At 44.1% G+C, this 16,634-nt stretch overlaps 1 long non-coding RNA gene across 3 annotated transcripts in view; it reads left to right on the forward strand.

Annotated features, from left to right (window-relative positions):
* The window catches only part of LOC125155435 (uncharacterized), a 69,509-nt gene that overhangs the window by 15,419 nt on the left and 37,456 nt on the right, over positions 1 to 16,634 (forward strand). For all 3 annotated transcript variants that reach the window (XR_007148215.1, XR_007148216.1, XR_007148217.1), the window contains exon 3: positions 9,681 to 9,779. This is a non-coding gene — a long non-coding RNA (uncharacterized LOC125155435). The remainder of the gene's footprint in view (positions 1 to 9,680; positions 9,780 to 16,634) is intronic.

Raw genomic sequence — 16,634 nt, forward strand, 5'->3', positions numbered from 1 at the left:
TATGTGAGTGAGAAGAAGAATGTCTAAATCGGATTGGAGAATGTAGGAACACTTCCTGGGGAAGCAATGCTTGAGCTGAGTTTTGAAGAAGTAGGAGTTACACAGACAAAAATGAGAAGGTCATTCCACACAGAGTGGGTAGCATGTGCAAAAGCAGAGTGCCATGAAACGACTGAAAGTTTAGGGAACAACAGATAGTTCAGTACAACTGGAGCAAAGGGTGTAGGGTGGCGGGAGGCAGCAGATGGGGTGAGAGAGGCAGGCGGAGGCCAGATCATGATGAGCCGTGGGCGTCATGCTTAAAGAAAGTGAACTTTACCACCAAAAATATGGTCAACCACTGAAAAAATTCACGGAGAGGTGAATCAAAACTGGGTTTATGTTTAGAAAGAGTACACTGGGCATAATGTGAGGAGAGGATTGTAGAGGCACAGCCTGGAGGCAGTGGGTTCCATTTGAGATCCCTACAGTAATCCAGACTGGAGAAAAATGAGAGTCTGAGCTAAAGTAATGGAATGAGGAGGGAAAGGTGGATATAAGAGCCATTTAGGAGGTAGAGCTTGCAGGGTGGGAGTAGAGAGTGGGCAGTGAAGGAAATGAAACACTCCAAGATGATTCCCATCCAACTAGGTAGATGACATTGCCATTCATTGAGAGGGAGAACACAGGAGAGGATGCAGGTTTGAGATGGGAGTTGAATGTGTAGACGTGATACCTTCCCTATAGGACTTATTCAGTCTCATTGTCTGTGATTCATCTCAGTAGAGATGTCCAAGAGACCGTTGAATATGTGGATCTGGATTATAAATATAAGTTGGAAAGAATGACCAAGACTGCTAGTTGTTCTCTGTTATCTATAGCCTTTTATTCTTTGGTACTAGAATTCCATCCCTTCTCTTTTTGGCTGAGTATATGGACACCCAGAATAAAAGCTACATTTCCCAGCCCCTTTGACAACTGGGAGTGGTCTTATGACTAAGATCTTGATGATGAAATGTAAGTGCAGTGTCATGTGAGAAGTTCTGAAAACCTTACTTTAGATTCGACCCACATATACACTGTGCCCCTCCTTCTGCACTTGTCCCTTCCTCCATTTTCCTGCCTGGAAGATAAATTGCCACCCTGGACAGTAAGGTTGAGACCACTCACAGGAGAACAACGAGAGAGAAGGATCCTTGGCAGGCCGTCACTTTGCACTCCTCTAGAAGGGATCACTCATGCTGTTTGTGTGGATAACACTCCCTGGAGTTGCACAGTGCACAGCCTGTGTAAATGGAGCCCCAGGGCCTGGGTTCCTGACATCACAGAGTTTCATAACAGAGCTCTGGATTATTTGCTCAGGCTTTTATGTGAGAAAGAAAATATTCCAAAACTTCTCATTTGTTTAGGTTTTTAAACTAACAGTATTTTAGTTTTCTCTCAGTTGCAGTAATATCTAATCCTGAATCACACAAGGGAGGAGTCACCAACCCATGGGAGAGAGTTGAAGCCACAGGGATGGATCCAGCCACCTAGGGGCTGTGTGCAGCGTGAGAGGAGCAGAGGACAATCATAGGCCCCAGAAGGCAGGAACTTGAGGGGCCCCTCAGACTCTTTCCTCCATCGGTTCTGGAACATTCTTCGCTCTTTGTTCTTTTCCTTCCCACCCTACCTCTGGGAGGAGAACTTGTCTTCTCTACTCATCCAGTGCCCTTCTGTCACAGATGTCATGCTCTAACCGTAAAGTCCCGCAGTGGGTGTGGCCAGAGGAAAGCAGGAGCAGTGATTTTAACAGCTTTATTGAGATATAATTTATGTAACACACAGTGCAGTCGTTTAAAGTGTACAACTGAAGGACGCCTGGGAGGCTTAGGCCATTGAGCATCGGGCTCTTGATTTCAACTCAGATCATGATCTCACGGTTGTGAGATCGAGCCCCACGTCCGGCTTTGTGCTGGGCATGTAGCTGCTTGAGATTCTCTCTTTCTACACCCCCCCCGCCCCCCATCCCTCCCCTGCTCTCTGTTTCTCAAAAAAAGAATAAGGTGTCCAATTAAATGTTTTTATACTATTTTCACAGAGTTGGTCAGCCATCACCACCATCTTAATTTTAGAATGTTTTTATGCCACAGAAAGAAATGGGATGAGGCATCCATTAGTAGCTGCTTGCCAGCCGTGGCAATAATTTTTTTTAATGTTTTTTTTTTAAATTTATTTTTGAAGGAGAGAGAGAGACAGAGCATGAGTGGGGGAGAAGCAGAGAGAGAAGGAGACGCAGAATTCAAAGCAGGCTCCAGGCTCTATGCTGTCAACGCAGGGCTCGAACTCACGAACTGCGAGATCATGACCTGAGCTGAAGTCAGACGCTCAACAAACTGAGCCACCCAGGCACCGCAGGAATGATTTTTAACTGGGTCATTGGTGGTCCCTTTTAAATTTTTTTTTTTTTTTCAGCGTTTATTTTTATTTTTGGGACAGAGAGAGACAGAGCATGAACGGGGGAGGGGCAGAGAGAGAAGGAGACACAGAATCGGAAACAGGCTCCAGGCTCTGAGCCATCAGCCCAGAGCCTGACGCGGGGCTCGAACTCCCGGACCGCGAGATCGTGACCTGGCTGAAGTCGGACGCTTAACCGACTGCGCCACCCAGGCGCCCCATGGTGGTCCCTTTTAAATCTGAAGCAAGACAAGTGGTGAAACCAATGCCTTAGGCATAGAAAGGCAGAGAATGATAATGCCGAGGACACTGAGGTTCAGAGAGTTTCAGTTACCTGCACAAGATGACAACAAAGAGGTGGCAGAACCCGGTCATCTGCTCTCCCCTCAACGCCCTTTGACTTTGCTGAAAAATGCTGTAAGCATTCCGTAAGGACTCTTTGAATCCAGTGATAAGGTACCATGAGAGAATAATGACCTTTCTTTTCTTTAGAAATAATTTCAGACTTACAACAATGTCGTAAGAATACTGCAAAGAACTCCCACATGCCCTTTGTTCAGATTCCCCCATTGTTAACATTTACCACGTGTCTCTCATTCTCTTTGCATATATATATATATATATATATATATACAGACTTTATTTTTTCTGAACAATTTGAGAGGAAGTTGTAAACATAATGTCCTATTATCCCTTAATACTTTATTATGCAATTCTTTCAAACAAAAACATTCTCCCAGGTAACTACAGTGCAAACACAGATACAATGTTACCATCGAATCCACAAACAACAGTTGAATTTTACCATCTGTCCCAATGATATCCTTTATGGGTCTAGAATCCGATCCAGGATTATGGGTTGCATTTAATTTTCAGATCTCTTTGGTCTCCTTAGCCTTTCCTTGTCCTGCGTGTCTCTGACATTTGCAAAGAGAACAGCCCATTGTTTTGTGGAATATTCCTCAATGTGATTTTGTCTGATACTTTCTCCCAATTAACTTTAGGTCATGCGCTTTTAGCAGGGCCACCACAGAGGAATGCTTTGTTCTTCTCAGTGTATCGTATTAGGGGTACATGATGTCTGTTTACCCTCTTAAGCTGGTTAAGCTGGTTTTTACCAAATTTCTCTATAGTAAAGTTAACTAGTAAGTACTTTGTACTAAAACACACAAATACAGAGAACAAACTGGTAGTTACCTGGTTACTGGAGGGGAGCTGCGTGGGGGGATGGGTGAAATAGGTGAAGGGGATTAAAAGAACACTTATGATGAGCACTGCGTTTAGAATTATTGAATCATCGTATTGTACACTGAAACTAAGGTAACACTATATGTTAATTATACTTCAATTTAAAAAAAGCCTTCTCAAAAAATAAGCATTTTGTACTTATTAAGAAGGAATTAATAAATATTCCATTGGTAGTTTCTATGAGATGTAAATATTCTCTTTCTCATCAAATTTTCATCCACTAGTTCTAGTATCCATTGATGCATCTTGCCTAAATCAATTTTTATTATGATGATTTCCAAAAGGTGCTTTTCTTTTTTTATTAAAAATTTTTTAATGTTTATTTATTTCTGGCGGGGAGGGGCAGAGAGAGAGGGAGACACAGAATCTGAAGCAGGCTCCAGGCTCTGAGCTGTCAGCACAGAACACAATGTGGGGCTCAAACTCACGAACTGTGAGATCATGACCTGAGCCGAAGTTGGATGCTTAACCGACTGAGCCACCCAGGTGTCCCCAAAGGATGCTTTTCTAATTCCCTCATTATTTCTGTATTTATTAGCTGGCATTGCACTGTGAGGTGGAGTCCTTTTTCACTTATTTATTTGTATAATTTTAGACTCATGGACTCCAATTTTATTTATAATGGATTAATGTACTCATCTTGATATTTAGTTTTTAACATTAAAAATTTTTTATTTAGAGAGAGAGAGAGAGAGAGAGAGCACAAGTGGGGGAGGGGCAGAGAGAGAGAGAATCTTGAGCAGGCTCCATGCTCAGCACAGAGCCCAATGTGGGGCTCAGTCCCACAACCCTGGAATCATGACCTGAGCCAGAAACAAAAGTTGCACATTCAACCAACTAAGCCACCCAGGCACCCCCATCTTGATATTTATTTTGATTCTTAGTTGTCCTCAATTTGGCCAATGGGAGACCCTCCAAGTTGGGTCCTGGCTGATATGTCCTCCCCATTCCTGAGCATTACCTCAATTTCCGGCACAATAAGATGTTCTGGCTTCATCCCAAACCTTCACTGTCCTCACCCCCATATTAGTTCCTATGGCTGCTGTAACAAATTATCTACAACAAATTGTGGCTTAAAACAACAAAAATTTATTCTCTCACAAGTTTGGAGGCTGGAGGTCTGAAATCAGTATCACTGGACTAAAATCTAGATATCAGCAGGATGAAGATCCCTCAGAGGCTCTAGGAGAGATTCATCCCTAGCCTTCTCCTTAACTTCTGGTGGCTGCTGGCATACCTTGACTTGTGGTCACATCACTCCACTGTCCACCTCTTTGGTGACATTCTTTCCTCCTCTTCTGCCTGTAATCTCTTTCTGCCTCTCTCCTGCCCAGATAATATGGGATAATCTCCTCATTTTGGGGAGAAACTCAATCATATCTGCAAACATCCTTTTTCCAAATAAGATAGCATTTATAGGTTCCAGGGATTAAGATGTGATCAGATATCATTTGGTGGGCCATTTTTTAGCCTACCATGTCCTGGAATCCATCATTTCTTGAAAAAGTGCTGGTTCCTTTTTAACAGATCTGGTATCTTCTAAACATATTTAGAAGTCAAGATGTGGATTCCAGGTATCCTTGGATGTTTTACTTCCAGGCACTGTGCAGATAGAGCTAGAAAATTATACAGATAAATGGAAAAACAGAATAGAATAGAATAGATACGTGGGGATGTATGTCTGTATATATGTATGCCTATGTAAGCATATATCTACATATACACACATAAATACATATAAATTTCATTTATCTATTTACATAAAAAACCAGGAGTTCACATAGATACCTTCAATTCCACTCCAGCACTACAGAGCTAACTCTAGCCTTCTTCCTTTCTGTATCTGTTGTTGTTATTGCTGTTTATTTATTTGAAAGAGAGAGAGAGTGAGCATAAGCAGGGGAAGGGCAGAGGGAGGGAACCAGAGAATCCAAAGCGGGCTCTGAACTGACAGCAGTGAGGCTGATGTGGGACTCGAACTCATGAACTGTGAGATCATGACCTGAGCCGAAGTCAGATGCTTATCTGACTGAGCCACCCAGATGCCCCAAAGCACCTTTATTTGTGATCTCACATTTGTTATGCTCAGAGAGATGTCCTCAAGTTCCAGAAATGGGAGAATGGTTTTTACAATCTGACATCCTCGAAAGCTTCCACCCTAAAAGCTTCAAGACAACAGTGAAGGGTTCAGAAGTTCCCCTACACGGCATACATATTCACATTTGGTGCTGCGTTTTCTCATCCTTTAAAAAAAACATGAATTGCCAGACATGCTGAATGTTGAATTGCTTATAGACATATTTTTTTTTTCAGTTGGATGAACACCTTCATATTTAAAAACCCTAGAAGACCCTGGGGAAAACAATTTTAAAATCCACTCAGAGACACTAACAGATGATTTTGCCCCTCACTAACTCCCTTTCTGATGTTCCTAATGGGAGGAAGGGTGGCGTTCAGCTGTTGCATTTCAATTCTACACAAACATCGGATTTATAGTGCTATTGTGTAATATCATTGTCTAATCCTAAAGAGGTTTTCCTATCAGGAAATAGAGATTGGGTGGTGGTGCGGTGGCAATCAGAGGGAAATTAGTGGATTACAGTGCATTTGGGGGATTCTTCCAAAGTTCTTCAGGCACAATTTTGGTCTTTGCTCTTGGGATTTAAAAAAAAAAAAAAAAAAGTGTGTGTGTGTGTGTGTGTGTGTGTGTGTGTGTGTGTGGCTATCTTAGCTGTTGCAATCCCTGGGCTGCTTACGCATTAATAACATTCCAAAAATGCAACAGATTTTGTTTTTTCTGCTATTCGTATGCCAGGCATCTGGGGTGAGACAAGGAAAATGGAAACCTGAAAGCCTCCTGAAACTGTGCAATGAAGACGGTAGCTTTTGATGGCTGGGGATTGGGTCTAATTTTCCTTTTCACTTACAAAGCTTCAGAAATTAAAGGGAGAACATTTAAAAAGGGGGAAAAACCCTCTAAGTGCTTCATACCACAGTTAAAAAAAAGGAAGATGTATGTCAAGACACAGAGGAAATGACAAGGCATATTTGCAGTAATCAAGGCTTTGTTGCAGGGTCCACATATGTGGTGTGACAATAAAGCAAAGAGAAATTTCTTTAACACAGTACAATTTAAATGTTCAAAGGAGTTGTATCCACTTTAAACGGCCACCCAGTGAGCCCGTACACAATTCTAAGGAGAGTATATCATCTTGCCAAACATTTTGGAAACATCTTTTGGAGTTGACTTCAGAGCCACCTAATGAGCCACATACGATTTTAGTCTCCTGACTGTAACAACAAATATTTTTTTCCCACCCAAACTAGAATTTCCAGCCCTTTGTTACTCCTTTTTCTTCTTCTTCTTCCTTTTTTTTAAGAGAAGTGGGGCGATGGGGGGGGGGGCAGGGGAGTGGGGAGAACATGCATGTAAGTGGGGGAGGGGCAGAGGAAGAGGGAGAGAGAATCTTAAGCAGGCTCCACACCCAGCGCAGGGCTCCATCTCACCACTGTGAGATCATGATCTGAGCCAAAATCAGGAGTCACCCAGCCGCCTCTATTTTTTATTCTTCTAACTGGACTTTAAAGACTTGGAAGTTTCCAAAAAAATCCTTGTCAAATATCTCTTAATGCAATTCCAAAGAACATGTCATTAGTGATAAAATGAAATTAATAATTGCTGACCGGGCTACACACATTTTTTGTTTCCTTTTTTCCCATTTTACCAATGAGAAAACTGAGGCTCAGAGAGAGGTTAAGCCACTAGATCAAGGTCGAGGTTCAATAGTGGCAGAACTTGATTTGCTGCCAGGCCACCTGCCCCCAAAGCTCCTGCTTCTTGCCCTGTGCTGCACTTAAGTGAGCCCTCCAAAATGCTTCAGGGCAATGCCATTAGCCCTGGAAACTTATGTTGACCTCCCCAGCGGCCATTTCAAAAACACAAGGCTCATTTGGTTGTATACATTCTCGTTTGTTTAAAGCCGGCGTCATCATTTTATGTCACAGAGAAAACGTACAACCGAACATGTTAATGGGATGCTACCCACAAATGAAGACGGACAGTGTTAATATTACCATTTAGAACAATGATTCTTAGGAACCGAAGGTGGGGGGAGGGAGCTCAGACTCCCACGTGCTGCCCACCGGAATCTGGAGGGGGCTTGGTCTGAAAACAAAGCAGTGCTTTGTTCTGGTGCCTTTGTTCCCCTTGATATTTACGTTGAATTTCAGAAAATGAGAGGAGGGCATGTGATGTTTTAAAGTTTATCAAAAGGGGTTTTAAAATGCAAGGGTTTTAAATGAATATGGAAAATATTGTAAGAAGGAGAACATAATCTGCATCAGTGTTGTGGATATCTTTGCCTCTGTACCAGAAAACCCTGGCTGGTAAAAGCCTGAGGTAAGGAGGTCAAAGAAAACACATCTTCAATCCCCATTGTTTAATAATTCAGTGCAAACCCTCCTTATTATGCCTCTAAAATCATTATTGTTCCTTGTGAAGGGAGCTGGGGAGAGGAGCTGCAGCCTCTGGGCACAGACGAAGACTGAGCCTGAGCGTGTGAAGTTCCAGGAGCTGTGGACGTTCAAACCCGCTCCCTCCTCTTGACTGAGAAATGCTGGCAGTGACAGACAAATGCTCTCGAGCATCTGTTCAGTAGACAGTTGTGAATGGCGGATTCTTCCTAAACAAATTTATAGTTGCTGTGTAAACATTTCGGTTTGATAAATAGCTCCATTTGCACTGGCCTGTTGTTTGGTCAAGCAATGTGAGTGTGTGTGGCCTTGCACCTCGGAGACGGTGAGAGTGGGTTGATTGTCCCCTGGGTGAAATGCTCCATTGGAAAATCACTGTGCATTTCACCCTCTTCAGCTGCACTATTTCTGTCCCAGTTTTCTTCTGTGTTTTTCGTATTTTCAATTATTTCTAACTAGATGGTAAGAGTCGTGGGCTCCAGGGGCCATGTCTATTCCATTCACTATGCACGTAGCATAGTATTTGGCACATGGCAGGCACTCAAAGAATAAATAATCCAAAGCTCTATCCTGCCTGCTCTATCTTGCTCAGAACTCTGAGCTGGTCATTGCCCAAAGCTCATTTGACTTCACTGGGTCAAATTCCAGAGAGAGCAGGAGAGTCAATTTTCAACGATGCCTAGGCAGTATGCCACTGCCAGGCCCTTCCTGCTACCCATTTGGAAAGCAAACCACAGCTTATCCAGCTAGCTTGTCAGAAGGAAATTCACTCCACACCACCCTCAAGGGGTCTACCAATCCCCATTCTGGAAATGCAAAGTCTGGATTTTTTCTATGCCTAAAGGCTGAAGGTTGCTCCCCAACTCCCCCGACCCAGAGGCGAAATCAGGGAGGGGTGGAGCCCTGGACAGCAGCCAGTGCCATCATCATGGCCTGCAGGGACAGTTCTTCAGAGGGGGTCCTTGGTCCAAGCCAAAGAGGCCAGCCCCTGGATGGGCTGGAAGGGGAGACCAGCTGCAAACTGGGAATTGATGTGTTTGTGAGCAGATAAGAATGAGAGAGGGGATGTCAAAGCTGAAGAGAGGCAGGAGCAGGTGGGAGGCCTGGATGGAGCCAGGAGTCAGCATGGGACAAGGTCCCACATGGTCAAGAAACCCTTCTGGTCAAGCCCTCCTGCGCCACCATGCTGACATGGAATGTGTGTTTTAGTCATGTTTTCTGGACTATAATATAACCAATACTATTGAGACAGTATTCAAAGGGGGGAAATTGAGTAAGCAAAACTGGAGGCCATGGGGTCCAGAGTGAGGGCATAGGATGATGGTTCTCATTAGAACATTAAAATCACCTGGGGAGCTTTTGAAGCCCACGGAAGCCAGACCTGACCCCTATAGATTCTTAGTTAATTGGTCAGAAGTGGGGCCCAAGCATCAGTGGGTTTTTAAAGCTCTCCAGGTGATTCTAATGTACTTGAGCCTGGATCAGGCAAAAACAAACAGGAAGCAGGGAGAATATGCTTATCCACTCAGCTTCTTGTCTTCCAGCCGAGTGCCTGCTCGTCCAGCTCACTCCAGGTACCATGACCTTGTCGCAGCCTATTCGCAGTCCAGAGAAACTGAAGGAAACTGATTGCATTAGCTCAGGTAACTGGGTTAATTGGGATGGTACCCTCTACTTTCTCCTTTTGGCAACCAGAGGATGGCCTTGAACATAAACAATAAGGTGGAATTAACATATAATACAGTGGCTTAACTTTAGACCAGGGTTGTCAGTAGCAAATAAAAATACAGAACACCCAATTTGATTTTCGCTTCAAATAAAGAATGAATAATTTTAGTATATGCACCATGCAATATTTGGGGGCATATTCATAACAAAAAATATATTCATTCATCTGAAATTAAAATTTAACAGGGCAACTTGTAATTTACCTGTGAATCCCATGTTAGACTCCAATCTTGTGTTTGACTTCAAGAGCATGACTAGATTTTTATAATAAAATTGACAAGACTGGCTTAGTGTGTATGTATTGGGTGGGTATAGGCCTCAATTTTCTGGAGATGTCCAAGCTTACACCTGCTTCGCCAACATGAGTAACAGGCCTCCTTTCCCTTAAAGTGTCTAGTTTGAATGATGAAGATGTGGTCATCCCGTTCATGGTGACCCAGCCCGAGGACGCCTGGCTGTACTCATTAACACAAGAATTGTAGTGGTTAGTTCCATAAAGGAGATGATCTCTGGTTTTCTTTCTGGTGGCCTGGGGTAATCGAACATGAACTCCACCTGGGTTGTTGTACCTTGCTGTACCTTGCTGTCTCACTGTAACCCTCCTCTGACTGGGGGAGGTGGACCTAGGCTGCCTGGGGGCCTGAGGGAGGCCAGGATGGCAAACCCCTTTGCTCCCAGCATGCTCTGCACCTTGCCAGCAGTGGCCAGAGCTGTAAACCGTACTCACCCCTGTGCCCACCATACCTGGAGGCTAAGGGAGGTGGCAGTAAAACCACTTCTGTATTTACCTTTAATTGGCGTCTTTATCTGCCTTGTAAAACCACTTGTCTAGAGGAAGTGTTTAGGGTCCTGATCTTACATCCCTCCTTAGGCAGCTCCAAAGAAACCAGCCCCTGAACATGGCCCCGAGTCACATATTTGTCAGCCTGCCTCTCTGGGTGTGCACCCCACCTGCCTCCCTGTGTGCATGCACACCCCATCCATTCCTGAATAGCATGTACTCCCAGAGTACATGCTTCATGCTCGGTGCCCACTGTTAGCCTCATGTTGGTCTCTTGGCTTTGAATACCAGCCTCTCTTCTCAGATTTATCACACTTGCCTCTCCCTCCACCTGTCCCTCTGCTTGACTTAGGGCTTTATAGATCCCTGAGTTACAGCATTCTTAAAGCTATATGATGCATAAGGGATACACCCTCTTTAATCTTTGGTCTCATGGGACCCGTCAGGACATTCATTATACCTGAGACCCTCAATAACCCATTCCCTACCTGTCACCCACTTGGGAGCAACATTCTTTCTGGGTGACACCATTTGCAGCATAGCTATACTGCTCAGTGTCACAGACCTCACTGGCCACATCGGGCTCACTGCCTCCAGCCTGTCAACACAGAGCCCAGTTCAGGTCCTCCGTCTCCCTCTCTCTGCTCCTCCCCTGCTTGCACTCTCCCAAAAATAAGTATTTAAAAAATCATTTTAATTATTATAAGCATACTCAGTTGCTGGTCTTTGACTTGCTCTTAATATTTTTTTAATGTGTATTTATTTTTGAGAGAGAGACAGAGCACAAGCAGGGGAGGGGCAGAGAGAGAGGGAGACACAGAATCTGAAGCAGGCTCCAGGTTCTGAGCTGTGAGCACAGAGCCTGACGCGGGGCTCGAACTCACAAGCTGAGCCAAAGTCAGAAGCTCAACTGACTGAGCCATCCAGGCACCCCCTGATCTTCGACTTGCTGAACTAACTAAATGTGGTATTACTCTCCCACCAAGCTGTCGGGGCACCTCCAGTTTCTCACAGATCAGGATGGATGATGGCAGGATGGTCCTCTCAGACAAGTCCCTGTCCAAGCTGAGGACCCCACTGTTTCATATGGTGCAAAGCGGCTGCTCTGAGCTGCCAGACAACCCACTGCTGAGATCTGCACGTCTGGATCTCCAGGGATCTTCTGTTCCCCAAATCCCTGCTGTGTACTGCCCCCACCTCCTGCAACACCACCTGTTATCCCAGCTGGATTGTTCTGACAGTTAATGCCTGGTCCCTTGTGCCCACCTCATCCTCTGTGGTCTTGGAGATTCCCCTGCTCGGCCCCACTTCTTGCCATACATGTAGTTTGACTGCCACTAAGCACCTGGTCACCAGTGTGGTTTGGATTTGGCCTTTCCAAATAACTCTCAGCCAAATGCCTTCTGTGTTTCCATTCCAACAGCATGTTGTGGGTTGGGGGGTGGGAGGCAGATGGAAACTAGGAGAATGCTCAGGCAAGAGCAACCACCGAAAGGTGCCAGGGGGGAGCAGAGCAAACAGACAAGATAACCCTGTTTCCTGATAACCTTTTTTGTGCCTTTCTCCCCTTATCTCTAATTCATTGGGGCTGAAACATGGTGACTCAAACCCCATGGTGGGGCTGAAAATAGAAAGGCCAACACAGATTTTTCCCTACTCTGAGATGACTTAGAATATGAAACGTTAAAAAAAAAATTGAGGCAGTGTGTTCTTTGATATTCCTAAAGAATCAATCAGTTGAATTAAGCAGATATTTAAGACATAGTTTACCAAAGACTTTAATTTGTACACTTTTTTTTTTTCATTTTTTTTTTCAACGTTTATTTATTTTTGGGACAGAGAAGACAGAGCATGAATGGGGGAGGGGCAGAGAGAGAGGGAGACACAGAATCGGAAACAGGCTCCAGGCTCTGAGCCATCAGCCCAGAGCCTGACGCGGGGCTCGAACTCATGGACCGCGAGATCGTGACCTGGCTGAAGTCGGACGCTTAACCGACTGCGCCACCCAGGCGCCCCAATTTGTACACTTTTTAAAAAGAGCTCGACTACTGTGTAAGGCTAGACACTAACTTATTGGAGGGCAAACTTACAACTTCCTATAAAATGAGTAAATGCTGTTGAACACTCAGCAAGACGAATGTTCTCTGTGTTAACTTAGCCAGCAAAGGCATAGGTTATACAAAGTCATTTCTGGTGCGTATCAACCATGTAGAACTATAAAATAAAACAATTCAGTAGTTGTTGGACCAGAGAAGAAGCATTTCTTTATTTAAAAAATTTCTTTTCATGTTTGTTTATTTTTGAGAGGGAGGGAGAGACAGAGTGCCAGCAAGGGAGGGGCAGAGAGAGAGAGAGGGAGACACAGAATCTGAGGCAGGCTCGGATTCTGTCTGAGCTGTTTAGCACAGGGCCCGACGCAGGGCTCAAACCCACAAACTGTGAGATCATGACCGGGGCCGAAGTTGGACGCTTAACCAACTGAGCCACCCAGGCACCTCAAACATTTCTTTATGTTTTAGGGCCTCTCAGATGTAGCCCAAGATACTAAGTATCTCTAAATGTAATTTCTAGAATGTCTTTTGTTATTGTGACACCTAGGAGGAACATCTTCTCACGCAAGGAATATGGTAATGCCACACTGGAGCATGTGCCTCTATACTTGTGTAATATTGGTTCTATGACTTTGAATTACTAAATTGTTTATGTTTATTTTTGAGAGAGAAAGAGAATGTGAGTGAGGGAGGGACAGACAGAGAGGGAAACACAGAATCCGAAGCAGGCTCCAGGCTCCGAGCTGTTAGCACCATTAGCACCTTGGAGCTGGAACTCACAAACCCCCGAGGTCATGACCTGAGCGGAAGTCAGATGCTTAACAGACTGAGCCACCCAGGCGCCCCTGAATTACTTTAGATTCTGCCTTAGCTCCTTCCTGGCACAGTGCTTCATCGGAACTGCTCCTGCCCTGGTAAAGTACCCATGGCTCATACATGTGTAGTGCTTGTGAACTTCATTTCCTGAGCCTCCTGATCTCACCTGCTTCATCCCTCTACCCCACCCCATTCTTTTGATAGCTTTTACTTCTAGCCTGGCTGCCTTTATATTATTGTGTTTTGCTCCTTCAGCTCACCTCTTGACGAGACAAAACAGCGTTGGGATTCCAACTCTGCCACTTACTAATTCTTGGCAACTTGCTCAACCTGAGCCTCACTCTTCTCATCTGTGAAATAATAATAATGAACCTTCGATATGGTTACTGTGAAGTTCAAAGGAGACAAAACATGGAAAGTGCTTAGAAACATGGCTGGCACGTGGTAAGGATTCACTAGATGTTAGCTATTCTTACTACCATTTAGCTTTCCCAAGATGGCCACGGTCTGAGCCATTCTTTACATCTCTTTGTTTGGCTTGACACATTCATGGATTGCTTTGATAGAATCCTCTCCAGGACGACCTAGCAACTTCCACACCTTTTATAGCCAGTCTTTGGAGGTGAGGCCAGACACAGGGTTCCTTACAGTAACAGGAGCAACCAGACGGGTATGTCTAACACTATCACCTCATTATCACAAATGCCAAATTTTATTAAGTCAAAAAGCACATTTGGAGAACTTTTTTCTTTTTTTTACCATTTTGTTTAATTTATTATTTTTTTAAAATTTACATCCAAGTTAGTTAGCATATAGTGCAACCATGATTTCAGGAGTAGTTTCCCTAATGCCCCTTATCCATTTAGCTCATCCCCCCTCCCACAACCCCTCCAGTAACCCTCTGTTTGTTCTCCATATTTAAGAGTCTTTATGTTTTTGTCCCCTTCCCTTTTTTTATGTTATTTTTGCTTCCCTTCCCTTGTGTTCAGCTGTTCTGTGTCTTAAGTCCTCATATGAGTGAAGTCATATGATACTTGTCTTTCTCTGACTAATTTCGCTTAGCATAATACCCTCTAGTTCCATCCATGTACTTGCAAATTGCAAGATTTCATTCTTTTTGATTGCCGAGGAATCTCCATTGTATATATATACCACATCTTCTTTTTAAAAAATTTTTAATGTTTATTTATTTTTGAGAGAGAAGAGCAGAGAGAGAGAGAGAGAAAGAGAGAGAGACAGAATCTGAAGCAGGCTCCAGGCTCTGAGCTGTCAGCACAGAGCCTGACGTGGGGCTTGAACCCACAAACTGTGAGATCATGACCTGAGCTGAAGTCAGATGCCTATCCAACTGAGCCACCCAGGCACCCCTATATCATATCTTCTTTATCCATTCATCCATCGATGGACACTTGGGCTCTTTCCATACTTTGGCTATTGTTAATAGTGCTGCTATAAACATTGCGGTGCATGTGCCCCTTCGAAACAGCATACCTGTGTCCATTGGATAAATACCTAGCAGTGCAATTGCTGGGTTGTAAGGTAGTTCTGTTTTTACATCTGGAGAACTTTTTATCATAAGTGTCCAATTCAAGATGATCTAATCTTGATCTTACCAAGAATATCATCTAAGACATTCTCAAAATGGGTGCATTGAAACACTTTTATAGGCAGTTACATTGATTCCATTTATGAAATTTAAATATGAATAATAACCCATGGAACTGGATAGAGGTATGCTTTCTATAATACTTCATGGTAGTTGGGAGGAACGTTATAATGACTTAGATCTGGGCATCACAAACTTTCCTCTTAGGAAAACAGCATACATTTCACTCAGGTCCCATTTGTTGACTGTGGGATAGAATGGAAGCCTCTTCGTATGTCATTGACATCGACCATCAAAGCATCTATGTTAAGCACAGGGTCTGTGTGGCAGTTTTAAAACATAGTACATTCTGCTGTGTTCCACCTGTCCCTTTTGCTTGAGTCTGTACAGGCTTCCACAATAGAGTGTGGTGATTTTTGAGCAGGGTGGGGGCTAGAGTGAGCCAAGAGAGATGTCTATGGGTGCACATTTTAAGAGGCACTCACTCTCAGTGTGGGCATTAATGTGTGACTCAAAAATCTTCACACTTTGTGCCTACACCTTCATCCTACCGCAGACCTCTTCGTCTCTGATCTTTCAGTTCTTTTCCTTCTAAGCTTTTGACCGGACATCACTCCTGGGAATCTACATATATTTTCACACTGGGCCCCTTCTCCTTCCATAAAGACTGGATGGCCAGGTATACTGCTCATTGGGAAGATTTTCCCTTTCCACTGTCTTTTAAGGCTACCTCTTGAAATATCCACAGACTAAACTAACCTATTCATAAACCAAGTTCAGACAGGTCTTTCAGCCGGTCTCGTGGGATCTCTCATATGGTCTGAAGTACAACCCAGTGTAACTATCTGGGTGGAGACATGGAGTCTAGGCCATGTAGGTATGCAGCTGTCTTATGCCTTCAAGCCCTGCTTGGGCTTAATCCGGGATGCACCATGGTCAATTTATGATAAATTTTGCTGGACCAACCTGACTTTATGACTTAGTGAATGTGACAGAATACAGCTCATTAGCAGTTCCAGAATCATGGATACTTCATATCTCAAGGTCAAGTGTTCCATTCCTACTAGGACCTAGTTGTACACCTAGAGTTCTTTCTCAAAGGACACATACTTCTCTGATGTAACATGAATCCACCCCAGAGTCTGAGAAATCTGCACTGTGATTTTTTTTTAATTTTTTTTTCAACGTTTTATTTATTTTTGGGACAGAGAGAGACAGAGCATGAATGGGGGAGGGGCAGAGAGAGAGGGAGACACAGAATCGGAAACAGGCTCCAGGCTCTGAGCCGTCAGCCCAGAGCCTGACGTGGGGCTCGAACTCCCGGACCGCGAGATCGTGACCTGGCTGAAGTCGGACGCTTAACCGACTGCGCCACCCAGGCGCCCCTGCACTGTGATTTTTTTTCTAGAGCTTGCCATAGACTCCTTACTGCACTAGGGGAAATCCACCGGTGCAACCCAGCAGCATAGGATCTGGTGAATCGTGTGGCTGAGGTGGCAGGGCTGATTGCTGCATG

The sequence above is a fragment of the Prionailurus viverrinus genome, chromosome F1 (genome assembly GCF_022837055.1).
Source record: "Prionailurus viverrinus isolate Anna chromosome F1, UM_Priviv_1.0, whole genome shotgun sequence".
In the NCBI taxonomy this organism is placed as follows: Eukaryota; Metazoa; Chordata; class Mammalia; order Carnivora; family Felidae; genus Prionailurus; species Prionailurus viverrinus.